Here is a 20,655-nt window from a genome sequence, read left to right on the forward strand (position 1 = left end):
TACAAATCGTCAAAAACTACTAACTACTAACTATGCAATCCGCTATACTCATACGTCAAATGTCAACTTCATTACCGTTATTTAATATATTTTTTGTTGGCAACACCAAAAATGTGAGTGACCAACATCAAAAGGACACAACCACTACAAAAATGGCAGCCACCATGCTGTGGTCATTTTTGGGTATCGTGGCCATATGCATTAGCAGTCCAGGTATATTTTTAAGTTCGTGGGGCCACACAACTAAAATATCTTGACAGTTATGACGTTTACGGTTATACCGGAAGTAGGTGTTAATTTCGTTATTTTAAATGGAACATCCTGTATATTTTTACATTTTTGGTTTTCACGTAAAATTCTAGGTATATTTTTGTGTATAATGTCCTATACCTAAGTGTAACCGTTTTTGACATATTTTTTTTTTCATGTGAAAAATTACGTTTATAAGCCCTAACATAATTACCGATTACTCCCTTTTAGTAGCCTTTATTTATTGGTTAGTTTTGGTTTTATTTTATGGTTAGAAACGCATATTTTATTTGATATTTTGTTTTTTTCTTGCTTTGCATATGCTAAACTACTTTACCATACTTTTTTCGCCTCTGTTTTTGTTTTTTTACATCTAATTCTTTTTTGTAATTGAGTAACAAACCTGTTGTAAATAAATGATTTTTTTATATATTGAATTCCAAATAAATACCCATCCGTATATTCGATATTTTACATTTCTTTTCTATTTCAGATTACAACATCTGAATGAAGCATTAGTTTCTTTTTTGTAATTGATACTGTCAGCTGTCAAAAACACTGTCACCTGTAAGAAGGCGGCAGGACTTCCTTACTCTGACACTGACTTACTCTTAGTAAGGACCATAGAAAAATGAATATTAAATACTTTTAATTACTCTATGGTAAGGACTAAGGGCATAGAATAATATTGAGGGGGTATACTATGACTAAGGGTTACCTCCATTTTTTGCCAAGTGGGCAAAAAATGTGGGCTCAAAGACTTCTACAGCTCCATATCCATTATTCAGAGGTATTATTCTGTGAATATATCCTATATGGAAGAGGGCAATACAAAAGGTCCCTTGGATACTACTGGTAGATAAGATTGTAACTTCCTGAGGGAGGCCCAAGGACAAAGGCAGGTTTGGTGAAGGGAGCTGTTAAAGAGAGCTTCTTGAGAAGTGTAAGTATAAATATGAATATTTCTAATTTTTTTTCTCCAGATATTAACAATAAATAACTAAATATTCAAAGCATAAAAAAAGCTCTAACTCCCAAAGATCCAGAATCTCTTGTAAAAAAATCAAGAGATACAGGCATTATAAGTAGGTTGCTAACAAAGCATATATGTTATGTCGATTTGGTTGATCCAAAGATAATTTATTCATGTCATCAGTTTTACATTTTACATAGGTCAATAAAACAAAATATGAAATCTACAGTATCAGACAAAATTAGAGAGACTCGACTACTTACGTCTTTTATGTAAGATAAAAATGATTAAATTCCTCTTTTTGTGCTGAAGGATGTTATGTTTTGAAGTAGTTTAAAAAGGCACTAAAATAAATTAAAAAAAAAAACATTTCTCAAGATTTATTAGGAAAAATAAATAAATGCAAAAAATTCTGTGCGACAAAATTAGAGAGACTTATCCTTAAAGTACATTTGTACCCTATACTAATGAAACTAACCTAATACTTTGTCCAGTACCCTTTATTCTGGATAACTTTTTCACATCTATTCAGCATAGATCCAATGAGATTCGAAATTACAGCCGGATCCATTGATTTCCAGGCATTCTCGATTTCTTCAAATAATTGAGCACAATTCCCGATGTTTTTAGTGCGAATCTTTTTCTCTATAATCTCCCAAAGATTTTCAATTGGGTTCAAGTCCGGCGATTGCGGTGGCCATTTTAAAACTTGAATTTTTTTAGCCAAAAACCATTCCTTCACAAGTTTGGCCGTATGTTTTGGGTCGTTATCGTGTTGGAACGTGAATCTTAGCGGCATTTCCCATTCGGCGTAAGGCAACATTACATCTTCCAGTATAGTCCGATACATAAATCTATCCATAGTGCCCTCAATTTTGTGGATAGGACCCATTCCATAACCCGAAAAACAACCCCAAACCATTAAATTGCCACCTCCGTGCTTCACAGTACCAGAAACATATTTTGGATCAAGCCTTTTGTTTGCTGGGCGATGTACGAACTGCGCTCCGTCACTTCCAAAAATATTATATTTAGACTCGTCACTAAACAAAACCTTATTCCAGTCCTTAGCTGTCCAGTAACGGTGACGTGTTGCAAATAACATTCTAGCAGCTACATTTTTTTTTGATAGATGGGGTTTTTTTGCTGGTCTCCTTCCAGGAAGCCCCGCCTCCACTAATCGCCGCTGCACAGTCCTGGATGAAACCCCAGGCGCCTCCAATTCAGCCAAAATCTGTGTTGAAGATAGACGCGGATTATTCTGACTTAGTCGTTTAATTCTCCTGTCCAGCAGTACTGAGGTTTTTCTCTTGCGGCCACCTCTTTTAAGGTTTGTCACTCTTCCACGGAGCTGATAATTTTTTATTATTCTGGAAACCATTTGTTTACTGACGTTGAATTGCTTTTTTATTAATTTTTGTGAGCGACCTGAGTTATAGGCTTCTATAATTTTTTCTTTTAGGTCTATGGAATAATGTTTACCACGAGGCATTGCTAATGATATTCTCAAACTAATAAACAGAAATTAAACTAATCGCGACTTCAGCGAAACTAAATACAAAATGAGTCTCTTTAATTCTGTCGCAGTAATTTTTTATCAATGTTAAAAACATTCTTTAAATAAATGTAAACATGAGCTACAAAAATGAATTGTTGATAATAGAATTCTTGTCAACTCCGGTATACACTGCTTAAAAAATATTAATATTATTTAAAGTACAACAAATTGGAGTTGGCAAATCGAGAAGTCTCTCTAATTTTGTCCGATACTGTATATGCATCACAATAAAATAAATAATAAAAAAAAAATTGTAGTAGTCAAAAAACATGTCAATGTATGTAGACATTTAACAAAAAGCTGTTAAACATTATTTAATAATTATAAACACATTACAAACTATAGTAAATTACATCACAAATATAAACAATTCAAATAGCAACTTGTTAATAGCACTTATACATATCAAAATGACAAGTTTGACATTTTATTGGATGTTAGCTTACCAGGTTTTTATTTTTCTACAGCAAAATAAAGAAAAAGAGGCAAAGAAGGACAAGTTTAGGCCTTGAAAAAAAATTTTAAAATATTATGAAGTTATTTTTGTTATTTTTAAATAACAATAACATAATAAATGATAATCCTGCACTAATTTAACCCTCAAAATCGATACTTAAAACAAAGACAACAACTTAAACTACAAAGAGAGCTATTCTAAATAAAAATAGTCTATCACTTGATCCACCTAATAGATCTACATGTTGTAAACATAGCTCATGATAATGTGTTTAAGGGTCATGATGTGTTGTCCTATTGTTACAATTTTTTCAAATTTAAATGAGATGTTTATCTATATCTGTTTGATATCCTAGGTTGGTTAAGATTCTGACTGCTCTCCTTTGTAAAGCAAATGTTTTGCTGAACTGGAACTACCCCAAGCTATTATCCCATATGTCATTATTAAGTGGAAGAATACATGGTAGCAGTCTTTAAGAGTTTCTTGAGATACCGAAGAGGCCAAGCCTCTCAAGAGATATGTGGTACTTCTTAATTTTTAACAGACAGTCTCAGTCTGAACGGAAGATTCTGTTTTGGTTCTAGATGAGTACCCAAAACTTTAAAATGATTTTTTGACTATTGGTGTCATGGATGTCTCTGAATGAAAAAATAATTTTTCAAAATTTAGGGACTTAAGTCTCAGCTCTCAACTGTATGTCATGTTCCTTTTGCTGAGCCATTAAATCATTGCTGCCAGTTATGGTGGTTGGATCATCAGCAAACCTACAATATCATAAATCAGGTTCACATAAAGGAAGGTTGTTAATGTATATTAGGAATAATAAAGGTCCTAAAATTGAATCTTGTGGTACTTATCTTTTCCACCAATGACACACTCCCTACCCAAACAATTTATAGCCTTCCTGCAAGATCTGAAGTTTTTCAGTTAAAAATTATAAATCCATCGCCTCTAAAATCCATGCTGTCAACAAGAGGTCCTAAAAATGCCTATAACTGTGTTTCTTTTTTGGTCTAGTGTATTAGTATGGCATTGTTTCCAAAGCCAAGTTGCCAAGCACTTTTCTACAAATTTTGAAATTATTGGAAGCAGATATTGGGCCTATAGTTTGAAACATCTGATTCATTTCCCTTTTTAGAAATTGGGCTTATGATGGACTTTTTTTAAGTTCCTGGAAAAACACCTGACTGGAAGCACTAGTTTATCAGTTTTCATAAAGGCAGGAAAATAATGTCTATCGATATTAAACATTAAAACTGTTAAACCAAAAACATCTGAACTTTTTTTATTCTTAAGGTTTGTGATGATATTTTAAACTTCAATTTCTGAGACAGGACTGAAAGAAAATTTGTTGTTCATTTTAACATTTTTAATATTTCTTAATGGATTAATATTTTCTCAGGAATAGAAAAAAAGAAAGAAAATGTGCTATATTACGTAAGACAAAACAAAAGTTGTGTACAAGCATCCTAAAAACTAAAAAATTCCAAATTCACTTTAAATTTCAAACATAACTTCTAAAACACTTTACCATAAAATGTACACACATTACCAAAATTAATCATAACAAAACAGATTGAGAAAAAAAAGCATCTTTTTGATAAATTTCATTAAAAAATAAGTAAAGCTGTCAATAAAACAGAATTTAGAGGAAGTAAATTAAAAAATTTAATAGGAAACACACTAAAACACTAAAATGATGTCAGAGCACTGGTCAAAAGGTATCATTAAAGAAATCGTCAAGGCTATAATATGCCCTGGATAGTAAAAGTGATTTTAATTTCTTTTTGAATTTCTTAACTTCTAAAATTTGTCTGATACATAGAAGAACATGGTTGTAAATTTTTTTGGTAAGGTATATAAGTGCGTTCTTGGTGAGCGAGGATGTAGGGATTGGTAAGGGAAAATCTTTAACCTGGCGAGTCATATGACCAGTGTTAGATGGAGGTTTAGGACATTTATGAATAAGAGTAGCTGTTTCTAAGATAAAAAGAGAAAAAATAGTTAGGATTTTTTGAGATACAAAGAGAGGTTTACAAGAATCTCTTAACCCAGCAGAACATAGGTATCTAACTGCCTTTTTTTGAATCACAAAAATTATGTTTAATAATCCCTTGTTGCTTAAACCCCAAAATGGCAAGCTATAACGAAGATGGGACTCAATAAGAGAAAAGTACACTGAACGTGCAACTACCCCTCCCAGCTCATTCCCCGCCATTCTTACTCCAAAGCATCCAGAGGATAATTTTGATGCAAGATTTAGGATATGATCTTCGAAGCGAAGGTGACCATCAATGGTAATACCAAGGAACTTACAGCTTTCTTTGTATTGCAAGGGAGAGTTTTCACTAAACATAAGGCCCTGAACGTCACACTTAAATCCCATAATAAAGGTTTTGCCCACATTAAATACAAGCCTGTTTGCAGCACACCACTCCGATAAAATCTTAAGATCCTTAAAAACCTGGGCTCTAACATTATCAGAATCTCTATGATTCCATAAAATGGTGGTATCATCAGCAAACTGAACCACTTTGCCCTGCAGTTTTAATGAACCCAAATCATTTACATAGAGCAAAAATAATAGTGGTCCTAACACTGAACCCTGAGGTACTCCAGTTTTAAGGGATCTGGAGTCAGATAAACATCCAGATACTGTAACTCTTTGGGTATGATTAGACAGATAGGATTCCAGCCATTTCAATGCCACACCTCTAAAGCCATAATTATTCAGCTTAGACAGCAGTATTCCATGATCTACACAATCAAATGCCTTGGATAAATCGCAAAACTTTGCCGCCGCGGACTCTCCAGAATTTAAGGACACATAGACACTCTCCAAAATGGAATAGCTATTAGGAATCAAATAGGAATGGCTATTGTGCTGAAATAGTTCCTAAAACTCTCTGGGTCTTTTTTAATGATATATATGTCAGCCCTTTGACTGTTAATAATTCCTTACTTACATTTAGAAGGTTTTTTTGCAGTTTTAATGAGATTGTTATTGGCTTTGATTTTAGCTTGTTTTAGAGCACATAGATATTGCTTTCAAAAGGATCTGAACTTGTCCTGATTCCCTGTAGTGTGATAGTAGAAGTACAAAAATGATGTAAACATTGTAATCTCTTTGTCTCTCTCATCTGTCTTAGACTGTGAACCATTGTACTGTAGGAGAATAATTTTTTATAGTTTGGTTTTTTTTTTCTGAAAAAGAATATAGATAACAATGTTTTAACTGATTAATTTATATGAAAAACTTTTTTTTCAACTGCCGCACCAGTGCTCTTAATTAAAATGATTGGTCATGTTAATAACAGAGTTTTTCTTACTTGCTTCTTTTATAACATCTCTGTATTGGTCTGCAGATAATATTCTCTCAATTTTTCATAATTTTTTTTCAATAATTCCAAAATCTATCCAAATCCAAGAAAGAGTATCCCACCTCTGGAAATTTATGGTCTATAACTTTGACATATCCTTTTAAAATTAGATATTGATATAGGCATATTAGGTTAAAATTTTTGTTCTGCCCAGCACAAGAATCGGACCAGATGAGAAGATGTTTTATGACCTTGTTTCTATTTATTAAAAGTTGAACAACGAGACATAGACGCAAACGTACCTTTATTTATGGTGATTTAAATATACAGTGCGAACGTAAAGGTTGGAATAAATTCATTTAAAATTCAGGGGTATGTTAAAAAAAACGCTCGGACATGTCGATTTTTATTTTTAACTGCGGGTTTTCTTACTATAATTTTATGTATACAGGGTGGCCCAAAAATAAGTTACGGTCATCAACGTAATTTTTTTAAATGTAAACACCTATTTTTTATTTTAGATTTAGGTTCTACATCAAATTCTAAGTACATTTCATGTACCATGTCCTATACCTAAACTCGACCGTTGACGATTGAACACAATAAAAGGCTATTTTTGGAAGAGTTATTTATATCAAGCAAGAATACATAAAAATATTTTAATTAATTTATTAAGTGTTGAAAATGGCTGCCACGAACCTCTTGGCAATATCCCAGTCGATGCTGAAATTCTTGTAAAACGTTATCGATAACAGAAGGTTCTATCAATCTTATTTCTTCCGTTATTCTAATTTTTAAGTCTTCAATGTTGTTTGGCCGATTAACATAAACTTTGGACTTAAGAGACCCCCACAAAAAAAAATCTAAAGGAGTCAGATCCGGCGATCTGGCCGGCCATTCAATTGCACCCCTCCGACCAATCCAACGTCCAGGGAAAACGGTATCCAGGTACTGGCGCACGGGACGAGTGTAATGGGCTGGAGCTCCATCTTGCTGATACCATAAGGAATTATCTAATATATCCGGGTCTTCTGGATCGGGGTATAAAGTGGCAAGGCATGGAACCAAGTCATTTTCTAAAAACTCTAAATACCTCTCACCATTCAAGTATCCTTCAAAGAAAAAGGGCCCTATAACCCTGTTTTCAATCACCCCCGCCCAAACATTTACTTTTTGAGGGACTTGGCTGTGGCACTCCATCATCCAGTGCGGATTCTCAGTAGCCCAATATCGGCAGTTTTGCCGGTTTACACTACCATGAAGACAAAATGTTGCCTCATCAGAAAATACAATTTTTTTTGAAAATTGTGGATTAGCATGGCACAAGTCCATAAGTCTCTCACAAAATTCTAAACGCCTATCTGGGTCATCTTCATTTAGTTCATGAACCAATTGAACTTTGTAAGGGTGCCATTTATTTATACCTAAATACTTAACGACGGATGTCTGGGATATCTGATTTTCTAACGCAATATTGCGAGTCGTTTTATGGCAATTTTCTTCAACTGCCAGCAAAACATTTAGTTGCTTCTCTTCTGATATACTTGACCGACCTTTCGTATAATTATCCCTGACATGACCCAAATCCCGATATTTCTGTTCTATTTTACTGACACTACTTTGAGATATACGTGGCCTATCAGGATACTTGGCATGATAAATTTCACAGACTTCCATCTGAGTGCGCATCCTGTTTCCATAACCAATCATCATCAAAATCTCTATTCGCTCTCGCTCACTAAGACGTACCATTTTTTGAAATTTTAATTTTATCTTTTGATAAACTTAACACAAGCAAAACTTTGCTTAGGCATCTAAATCAAACTAAATTCACTCAAAATTATTTGATGTCAACAAATTGTGACAAGTTAACAATCAAAAACACCAACCACAAATGTAAATAACCAAACAATAACTGATAGGTTGCTTGATATAAATAACTCTTCCAAAAATAGCCTTTTATTGTGTTCAATCGTCAACGGTCGAGTTTAGGTATAGGACATGGTACATGAAATGTACTTAGAATTTGATGTAGAACCTAAATCTAAAATAAAAAATAGGTGTTTACATTTAAAAAAATTACGTTGATGACAGTAACTTATTTTTGGGCCACCCTGTATACATAAAATTATAGTAAGAAAACCCGCAGTTAAAAATAAAAATCGACATGTCCGAGCGTTTTTTTTTGAACATACCCCTGAATTTTAAATGAATTTATTCCAACCTTTACGTTCGCACTGTAGATCTACTAGCGGATAACCTCATTTCAGCTAAGTTCACCCAACTTGTCAGCACATATGATTTTAAATTCCTGGTAATTAGCGCAACTAAAATCTCAAAAACCACAAAAAGTAGTTGCCTTGATAACTTCATAACAAATTGTGCAATTAATTGTAAATGTACTCTATGGGACACTTATATGTCAGATCATATGGCTATTACTAATACATATGATGAATCAATAAATGAAAGTACTAAAAACACCCACATAACGGTCTTAGAGTTCAGACCGTATTGTGGAGAGAGATTTTCTCTCTGTGTTACTTCATTATTAAACGTTGACTGGTTGTTGGTACTTGATAATAATTGTAACGTTGACAATTCTTTTGAAATATTTCTCAATGTTCTAATGTCTATTATAAACTTTCATATTCCCAAAAAAACTAAAACAATTCTCACCAAAAATAAAGAAAAAAAATGGTTTAATAATGAACTGAAGAGATTGAGAGATAACTTAAACTTCAATAAAACAAGCGAGACACTCGTATTATACAAACAAAATAGGAAATAGTCATAACAAATCCAAAACCATCTGGAACATCATTAAAGAAACAAAAAATAATGATTCTAGTAATTCGAAATGTAATGTAACTCCCGATGAGTTTAACAAATTCTTTGTGAATATAGCTTGTGAATTACAAATGCACTGCAAAAATCTAATGACCCTGTACAATTTTCAGCAAAATATGTACATAATAATTCAACAGTATTTCTCTCACCTGTTACCGAAATAGAGGTCATTGATCTTTTAAAAAGTTTAAGTGATAGTTCTGCTAAAGACATCTTTGGTTTGAGCAATAAAATATTGAAACAACTTGCAAATGGTTTGGCCCTACCACTATCTCTAATATCTGGGTGTTTATCTAGATAATAAATTATCATGAAAGAGCCATATTATAGATCTGGCAATAAAAATCTCGTCGGTTCTTTTTCTGTTGCGCAAAATTGTTCAATTGGCGCCTCCAGTAGTATGTAGAACGGCGTATATAGGACTTTTTCAATAAAAATTGTCATATGGACTGTTATTTTGGGGTAACTCGGCTGACTGGCAGAGAACATTTAAGTTGCAAAAATCGGCACTCAGAATTCTAGAAAACAAAAAACCAACAGATAGTTGTAGACCTTTATTCCAAAATTTAAAAATCATGACAATGCCTGACCAATGTCTGATGTTTGCTAGAACACACTCTTTTAGATTTAGCACTGTAAATAGTAGGTACCTATATGACACCAGACATGGGGGAAATCTGTTACTTCCACAACACCGGCTTAGTCTGACCCATAAGGGCTATAAGACTAATGCCATAAAACTGTTTAATGCAATACCCGAAACCACAAAACAACTACATTTAAATAGATTTAAGCAAGTAACGATAAACCTGATTTTGGAGATCTGTCCATACTCATCGGACGAATAGTCTTTAACCTAGTCTATCAAAATTTATCGAATATTATACTTTCATACCTGTATAATAAATGTTTCATATATACTTAGTGAGCATTTCTGATTCGAACCAAAATTGTATTTTGTTTTATATTGTGAGCAAAATGTAAGTTTTTTGTTTGATATGTTATGTAGGTAAAACTCTGATACATTAATATCCCCCTTTACGCACTGTATTATTGGCGTTTGACAGTCTATACTTTTTGACAATGGCTGTTGGATGTATATGAGCAAATAAAGAAGTATTATTATTATTATTATAAGTTGTATGAATGTAGCAACATATTATATTAACAAAAATAATATTTGTTATGGAGTATTAAATTGGGTGCTAGGCTAAAATATTATTTTGTATTTGAATATCTTTGTTTTGTAATGGGGTTGATCCCGTAAATAAAGAATAAACATCTAAATTAAGTCTCAAGAATTTTTAAAAGGGTTGTTCTTGAGAAACTGATTCAAGGTGGTTAAAAAGATTAAATAGTGAGCTAATGTTAACACTTTAACTGTCATGTGTATCCCATAGTATACACAATAGATTGTCCCATATCGCCACATGTATATTCTGGTATACACATACATTCAACAAATTTTTGCCGCGTGTATCCTCGAGTAGCACGCTTTACGTGCATTTCTTATGGGATATCGTTTAACATGGCGTGGGGCAATGACAAAATGATTTTAGCTTCGAGTTTTGATTTATTTTTTTTTGATTATTGTATTATTTTTTTTTATTGCTTTGAAATAAAAAACAGTTTTTAGTTTTGACAGCGGAACTTTATTTGAAACATTACATAAAAAACCAGAAAAAAAACACAGAAAAACGTAAGTACACTACTTTGAGCCTAATTATTTATTTTAGGCAAAATATTGTGCCTGTTGAAAAAACATTCTTAACACAGAAACTTTTCAATGCATGACTCACATTTAGTTGTAATTTGCTTGGTTTTAGTTATAGCATATTTTCTGTCATGACTATTTTTATTTTTTTGATAGCATATAACACAACGGCTTTTTTTTTCTACCTGAATTAGTTTGTGTATTGATGCAGATGGCTGATTAGGTGGAGCAATAGCTTTTCCCATGGATAAAATCTTTAGGCTCAATTTCTCCTTGTAATCGATAATACCTCCTTTTTTCATCCACACTCATATCAGAATCTTCCTCCCACATTCTACGCAACCTAGCTTGTTCTTCCTCGTATGTGTCCATTTCAACAACAAAAACACCGTATGTGGTACATGCGACACAAGAACTACAACACTGCACTACGTTCCAGACGAAAATAATGAATATTTGCGATTCGCAAAGACAGGATTTTTCCTGTCTAAACCGTGTATATCGCCGTATACACGCGGCGTAGAAAATATATATATATATATATATAGATTTTTTTAATTTTTCACTTCTACGCCTCGTGTATATATTTTATACACTAGCCCTACGGGCATAATAATAATAAAACTAAAATTTATAACATATGAGTGGGTGTTACATAGCCATTTTAAATAGTTTTCTATAAAAAAATAACCTTTGCGCACGTGACCCTTCCATTGAATTTGGCATGGCAGTTAAAGTGTTAAAGAAACAAAAGGTATGATAATTTAAATTGTGTGGTGCCTAATTTTTTTTAAATTTTGATTTGTGGCAAGGTGTTAAGTATTTATCAACCTATGATCAAAGACCTATCAATATAGAGCTGCCATTCACTGTGTAGCAACATTTATTTTCCAACATCTTTAAAAAAAAATGCTACAGATATGTCTTCTTGTCTCCTTTTGAGGGCTTCCTCTCTTCTTTCAAATGTTTTTTGTTTAATGTTACTCTCTTCTAAATGTGAAGCACTAATGAATTAGTGTTGTCTGTTATTTCATCAGTTTCTACAAGGTACTCATGTTTGGCTTCACTGAGGACATTTTGAAATATTTGCTGTTGAACGTTGCTCAGCGAAATGAATTTATTTTCAGCATCATCTCCGTCTATCGGTAATAGGATCTCATCTATGGGACTTCTTTATAGGCTTCACTGAACTCAGTGAATAATGCAGTTTCAGAAACGGTTGCTCGGTACTGCTAGGAGGCTGGGTTATTTTCTTTTTCATTCAAAACCATAGATAAAATTCTATGTGATCGAGTTGCTAAAAAAAATACATAATTAAGATAATTTAAGTGTGAAATATATAAGTACAAATCTTTTAATGGATGATAGGGGAAGTCAAAATAAGCAAAAGTAAGTTGATAAAACATAGGGGTAACAAATCTCTTATTATTGAGTTTGACAAAATTTGTTAAGGTGAACCCCCCTGATCATCCTTTAAAATATATGTACTCATATCTTTTACACAATGTATACCTGAGGTTTTAATTTTTAGCTTTTTCTGAAAGAAGGTTCTTATTAAAAACAGTTCCTTTATATCAAATTTTGGTTAAAATAAATAAGTTAAGTAAAACATCAATCCAACTACTTTGACAGGACAAAAACAGCTTTCGCTTGTTAATTTAAATTTTTTAAATAAATTAATATAAAGATATTAAAATTTCATGTTATTTCATACACACATTCCCATATCATAAAGTCTCATAATATTAGGCCCTTTTTATGAATTTCTAATATCCAAGGGGAATTAAAATTTATAAAAATACCACCAGAAATATATTTTTAATAAAAATAGTGGTAAAACCTTTGAATATAATGAAGTCACTGAATAGCTAAATAAACTCACACACATGTGGGTTATAGGAAAATGACATGTAGAATGTAGTGACTGCAAGATAGGGGATATTTTTATGCGCTTGTCATCTGACTATGAATACAGGATATTGAATAAAAGCAATGTCCAAGACTTCCGGACGATCCAAGGTTTGACACAACGTGCTAGACACCCTAACAGTGCTGTCAGATTGGTGGTTTTACCAGTAAATTTAGTGATTTTTTAATACGTCACTTTGATTTTTAGGGCGGTTAGGGATATTTAATGGGAATTTTGGTGAGATTCAGTTTTTGGTGGAAAAAATATAGTTAATGAGTATTTAATGCAACTCATTTAAAATTTGATATTAGTAAATTGAGTTATTTTCATAAATATAAAAGTAATAAATATACCAATATTTTTAAATATCTCTTGTTTCTATATCTTCTTGCACATAGTTCAACCTTCAAAGAAAAAGTTATTATTCAGCATGCATAAGTCCTAATAGTCAAAAAAGGATAAGATAAGAGAGTTGCAAAGGTAATGTTTTTTTTTGGGGCAAAGTATTTTTTAAGTAAAAAATATTTTTAGTTGTATATAGGCTGCTTTTATTTTATTATCAATACGCGTTGTAAAGTTTACTGAATTGTCTATTATAAGACATAAATTTTTGGTTTCTGTTATTAAAGGAATATTGGAAATTCTTTTTATTTGGTTTGCTCTATTATGACAGCTTGAGATTTCATTGCATTTAGTTCAACCATGCTGACGAGCTGAACTTTTTCCTAAATCCTGACTGGTAAGTCGGTATTATCTATGTTTCTTCTGCAAAAAAAAATTTTTTGTTGATAATTAATTTCTCTATGATTTTTTATATTGCTGGCAAAATGCTTATCGCTCATACCGACAAGCATTGATCGTCATTCGTGTGTCTTTTGAGGACATTGAATGACGGGAAAAATGCCTCAAAAGACAAGTATTTATTATGTTTATTAAGGGGTTCATAATATATGGTAGGCATAATATGATATCCTGTACTGAAATTCCATAAATTTTTTTTTTCTTGACATTCAGTAAAAAGTTATTCATGCTAAACCAGTCTTTCAGAGATTTTAGTGACATCATTGGTATAGCTATATACAGCAACGGTCAGAACATTCCTGAGACACGCCTTTTTTATTTCCTGACTACAAAGACTTGTACTATCTACCATTACTATGAATGTGCAAACTGCCTATGATTTGACAAGTATGATTCTAAAAGATTGAGGGGAACTTCTCTGGCTCCATAGGCCTCTAGTTTTTTAAGCAAATTTCATAATTATTTCAATACAATATATAATATCACGGTTATTATCACGGTAAGTGCTCCTCTGAGCTGGCAGGCCTGATTCCACCCAGGGCTGTTCCGGCAAGAAGGATGCGTCTAGCAGTTGCGGCTCATCAACATCGAGTCCACCTGCCTACCCCAAGGACGTCGCTGTATCGGGACTCATTCATCTGGAGAACATCTTCTTTGTGGAACGGGCTTCCACCTCACATATTTCCCGACGCGTACAACCTACAGCGATTCAAGATAAATGCCCACAAATATCTTCGCGCAAGCACCACTCCAAGAGTCACATAGAATTTTCCTCTTGTGCTTGTGTTTACCATAAAAAAAAAAAAAAAAACAAAAAAAAAAAAAAAAAAAAAAGACTGGCCCATGTGCTGCTTTATCACTACAGTTTTCATCCGCCCAGAGAAATATTCTGTTACTTGTCTTGCTGCAACAATGGTTTTAATGTAAAGTTGAAAAATCTGCATAACGTTAGCTTCCGCAAATAAATTTTCTTGGGCAAAAACGCTTACTTTCAAATAAAATAAATTTTAAAATAGTGTTTTGTTGATCTAGCTTCATTTCAGTTGATCTAGCTTCAGTCATTGAAGAGCAAATAAAAAAGGATTTTTCTGTATTCAAGGAAAGTAAGCTAAAATCAAACCAAGTCTTTACCACTGACATAATAAGTTCTACCCTTTTGTCAGATTCAGTCCATGTGTTCTCACAAATAGCGATAGCCGTGTCACCAGCATATTAGATCGCATTATCGTTCAACAATAAAAAGAACAAATCAATATAGAGCACAAAAAGCACTGGACCCAATACTGTTCCCTGTGGCACCCCATACATCACTGGAACTGATAGACTCAGGGCTTCATTTATGCTAACTGTTTGAATGCGATTCTCTAGATAGGACTTGAATTGTTTGTAAATATGTCCTCTTATTCCTTTAATTTCAAGCCTTTCCAGTAATATATGGTCACACAGTGTCAGAGGCCTTGGCCAAGTTATTAGAGATCCATTATCGCACTTAATACAAGTTATATTATTTATTTTAGAATTTTCGTTCAAAGCAAATTTTATTGTTTTTCATGTATCCTTAGGATTCTTACAGTTATTCTGAAATAAATTTTTAAAATATTTGTTTTTAGCCAATTTTAAATATTTAGTCAATAGGTTTCTGTAGAGGATATATTCATTTTTCAGATTCACATTAAGAGATTTTTGACACTTTTTTATAGTGGTTATCCCTATGCCTAATGGATGATAAAATTCCCTGTGTAATCCACGGCTTTTTAACTCTATTCTTGCATTTGACATTTTGAGAAGTTGCTCCATGCAGTGTAAAACAATTTTTATAAAGTTGTTGCTACAGAGGTTTGGATCATGTTTAATTAGGACACTTTCCCAGGTTTCTGTTTCAAATACAGTAGATAATTTATCTTTGTTTAATACTTTGATATATTTATTTTGTTATATGTTATTGTTTTAATTTTTTTTGTAAAATAATACACTTCTCCGAGAAATTAACGCACCACCTTCAATAAATCATTTTTTTGTAAACAGGCAAAGAATAAAAAATTAAATTTCCCCAGATTTATTCTACATTTTATTAGTAACTACAGCCATCTGTCAACCATCATTCAGGTTGAAGTACAACAAAAAAAAATAAAACGGACAATTCTAAGAAAAGTAATGTTTATAAAAATAAACATTAGACTAAAATATGAAAAAAAAGTCTTAATAACAAGTATTTCCACCTGTATCACGTATAACAGCCTCACGTCGTCGGTCCATACTTAAAATTAATTGCCGTATTTAATTTTGACCTAGTTTTCTCCAAATCTGAATCACATCGGCCTCTCTCCCACTTCCTGTATGTTGTTTGGTTGGATCGCTCTTAATCGCCTACGGATATCCGTAGGCGATTCCGAGTCTCCCCCTGCGATGCTCTGCAGTTAATAGAGGACCTCGGGCGGCTATTCTAGGTGTTAAATTGTATTCCCTAAGTCGCTGGCGAAGTACCCCACTATTGTATCACTGCTTGGGCACATTCATCGCGGGTTAAATCACGTGATTGATGCTCCATAATAAACACAAATAAAAATTATCAACAAATAAACAGTATTCGAATAATAATACTTCTCGAATTCGTGAACACTTGGAATTTGAATTAGTACATTATATGAATATTTCTATTTTGTGGCAAAAAAAACTATAGCGATAAACACAGTCAACAAATACCAAGTTTATGAATAGCGTATATTAGGGCTTGCAAAACATATATATACCATTATAATGGAAATTTTTATTAACGGTAATAAAATATTTTAATTTTTCAAAGTGGTGCGTTAATTTCTTAGAGAAATATGTGTATTTGAAAGAGTGGAAAAGTGATCCGAATGACTACCCTTTAAAACAATTAAGTTCGATTCTTTTACCTTAAAATGATCAAGACAAGATTTCCTGCCACCACCTTCTACCCTTGTAGGGCAATTAATTTTACTGACAAACCCTCCAGGAGCTAAAACGTTTAAATATTGGCAGGCAACCTCTCTCGACCTAGGATAGTTAGGACTATTAAAAGGGATGGTATCAATATTGTTATCACCACAAAACACTTCAGTTTGACATTTAAAATTAAAATCAGTATATAATTGCTCAAGACTGACAATGAAATTTATCTGGTCCACCATCATTCACAATCATGACATCTATAAATTCCAGTCACTCCTATTGATAAAGAGCTCTAGCTCCCTGAGGAAGCTTTTCCGGACCCATGTTTATATGAACTTTTGTTTTCCTTTTGACGTTTTCTATCTGCCCTAGAAGTTTGTAACATGATCAACGGAACACCCTGTATATAGGCCTTAAAAGTTGCCGGCACATATCGCACAGAAAAACAAGTGCTGTAATCCTTTTAAACTATAGTAAAGCTTTTGATATGGTTAATAACTCTATTCTTGTATCAATTTTGCATTTCATTGGTTTTAGCATGTCGTCTGCACAACTTGTTAAATGGTTTCTAACAAATAGAACACAGCAGGTTATGTGATGAAGTTTAAATTGTTATACACTTATAAATGATTTAATAACTTCATAAACAGTACTAGAGCTTAGAAACATTTGAAATTCTGATATTTTAACATTTATTAAGGTTAATTTATATAAATGCAAATTAGAGACAGATTTATGTTTGTTTCAGTAACAAGTTTTAAGTCATCTTTTAACACCATTTAGCAACAAGCAGTTGTCATTCCTGAGGAGGTCGAGATATTTTCAAATTCAGTACTCCAATTTCCATCTATGGATTCCTGAAGCCAGTGATTACTCTCAGTTGACCAATAATGAAAATTGTATCTATTAATAATGCCATTAGATTTTGTTTCTTGCGAAGTTATTATCGGTGTTGCATCTTAATTTTGCGATCTTTTCATATTTCCTTAACAACTGATTATTAAAATTTTAATTGATTCTTGATTTTCATTAAGATGAGGTTTTAGCGTAAGTAAATTAAAAATCTTTGACAGAAAATTAATCAGTAACTCTACATAGCTTGAAGTGTCGGTCAAAGAAACGTCTGGGGTTCCATTAAAAAAAAAAGATGGGTCTCCATGGCAAGGAATCTAGAAATGTGGTGAATAATTTAATGAAAAAGTCTATTTAAGGCCGCTTTTCGTACATCAAGTAATTAAAAAGTTACAGGCCTTATTCACGATTTTTTTGCTAGTCTGTTTAGGTATTTGTAGATATAAAAGTGAACATAAAATGGGGTCATTTAGGTTTTTTAATGATGTGTATGAAGGCTATATTGATATTGAATTATATTGATTAAAATATTCATTAGTGCCAATCACACAAACTTTTATTAAAATCTAAATAGGAGCTTTAGAAGTTTTGGCTGCTGGCGACCAATCGAGTTTCACAATTTGGAAGTGGCTTTTGATTGTGACAGTAATATCTTTTCAATAGGAATTTATATTTGTGACACATAAATTTATAAGAAAGTAATAGTGTTTTGATTCGCGTTTCGTCAAACTGTTTTACACTTAAGAATACATACCTACACACTAGTTTGTAAAGTATTTTTTACTACTAGTGCACGTAAAGTAACTTGGTATTGTTATTTTAAATTTTTTCATGTGTAGCAGAAAAAAATTGTATATTACAGGTGTGTAAAATCTCCTTTTTATGGGGATTTTCGCATGAGCCGTTCCTAGTAGAGTAAAGCGATGGATCATTTTAAATGCAAAATAAATATTTTTTCTCTAGAAATAAAAAACAAAGACACTAGGTACTAATGGGTTTAGATGCGACTATCTAGCAGGATTCGTGTTAATAACAAATTGTAGTAAATGTTGAGTAGGTCGGAAGTAAGTCTTGATTAAAGTGGTTAATTTAATTCATTATTATGATAATAGTTGACAGTTTAACTATAGAATTTTAATACATTATTCCTTTTTTTACGCAAATAATATATTTTTTTAAACTTGATGGCCTACGGCCGAAAGCGCTTGGCAACTATTATTATATGCCTTTCGTTAAATACAGTATTTTATTTTGACTTTCCCGAAAGTCAAATACAGTGTTTAACTGACTAAATCTACCTTAACAACAGCTTCTAAACCTTTATTTTGGGTTCCTTCAAAAATAGACCTTTTTTTGAAACATAAGAGGCTTTTTAAATAAACTATAATAATGATATTATTCTTTTAAATCTCGAGCCACCATGGTTGCTTTCGTTTTGGAAATTTTTTAAGATGCCTTGCTGCTGGATCAACATATTTTGAGGCACAAAATGTAGTTTGTCAGCATATCAAACTTTTCTTTATGGCGATAAAGGTCAGCCGGTGTATTTGAGGATAATAATACATCAAATTTAAAAAGAGCATTCTTTCATTTTAAGTATCAAAAAAAAGTCACATGTCATACATAATTGAATTCGTAATAAAAATCAGATACAGGGTGCATTTTTATCAATAACTAATTTTCTTTCTAAGATTTTTTAAGATACTAATTGCAATTACACCCGCGTAATTGCAATAGGTATCTGCAATATATTTTTTCAATCTAATAATCCGTTTATTACCCTAAAAAGTGTGACATAATAATATATTCATTAATGTATTTATTATACTTGATGTGATTGCATTACATAGCACAATTTTTTTGAAAGCTTGAAAGTAAAATAGTATGTTTAATCGTTTTCAGTATAATAAACACCCAAAATGAAATGTTATTTAAATCAATATTTAGGATTTAAAATAACAAAGTTTTTTTTTGTTTAAATCAGCTATTTTTTTTTTAATTTATTTTATTACTTTCTAAAAAATAAAAGAATAACGCACGCTAATGAAGCGGCCATATTTTCCTCCCGTCTCAATTATGCCTCGCAGACGCAGGTATCGTTGTAGGCCAGTATAAGTTTATTTAATTATTAGATATTAATGGGATTGTTTAGAATAAGTATAGTACTTTATTTTAAATTTAACTCTGTAAGGTCACGTTTGCTCTCTTTCTCTTCTATTTGACACGCCCAATAGTTCGTTTGTTTTCTCCCCTTTGCACTGGTAAATTTTACTGTAAATAAAAGTTTTAAAAGGGATAATTGTTTATTGTCAATGATTAGCCTGAGGTTTACACATTCAATAAAATGTTCATTACTATTGTATTTTGTGTTTTAGTTTCTCAACCCAATATTTATAGGTTTAATATTCTGCCAACTACTGTGTGTTAGCAAATATATTTGCATTTATGGTTTTGGCTACTGGATTGAGGAAATAGAAGTGAGGAGAAAATCAAAAAGGAGGATGTACATATAAATGTATTGATAGTTTTCTACACCGATACCTAAAGGCTTCAAAGGCTCTAAGTTACCAAGATATCTAAAAAATATATATTACGATGTAATGGTTTTAGATTGTATGATTATTCGAATAATTGTAATTTGTTGTTATCTTTGTGATGAATTTATGCCGCGTGACAAATTTTTCAGCAAATATGTCAAATCAACTCCGCTACATATGTATACAATAATACACTTTTTAAGTATCTATTCCGAAACGTTTAAAAAAAATTAAGGCTTGTCTATCTAAAATGGACACTTGATTGAAATTTATACGAACTTGAAGCAGTGCGTCTGATTTTATCATTGAGGTCTGCTGTTTAAGAGGTAATATTATGTTAAATAGTGTATATAATGCCAAAACACCAGCTTTCAAAGTGCAAGAACCTGAATTGAGTAAGGTCTCTGTTCAGAAGCACTTTGTAAGATGTGTTATTAATAATATATAGGACTTAATATGAATGACTTTCTTTTTTGGTCATTGTCAGTGTAAAAAGCTAACCCATGATGTTCGGAAATT

General features: G+C 32.2%; 1 long non-coding RNA gene across 1 annotated transcript; it reads left to right on the forward strand.

Annotated features, from left to right (window-relative positions):
- Nucleotides 1–839: 839 nt before the first annotated feature.
- LOC126748656 (uncharacterized) lies at nt 840–19,961 on the forward strand. The gene is made up of 2 exons (XR_007664790.1): nt 840–1,192; nt 17,496–19,961. It is a non-coding gene; the product is annotated as an uncharacterized LOC126748656 (long non-coding RNA).
- Nucleotides 19,962–20,655: the final 694 nt, after the last annotated feature.

This window comes from Anthonomus grandis, chromosome 22, assembly GCF_022605725.1.
Source record: "Anthonomus grandis grandis chromosome 22, icAntGran1.3, whole genome shotgun sequence".
Lineage (NCBI taxonomy): Eukaryota > Metazoa > Arthropoda > Insecta > Coleoptera > Curculionidae > Anthonomus > Anthonomus grandis.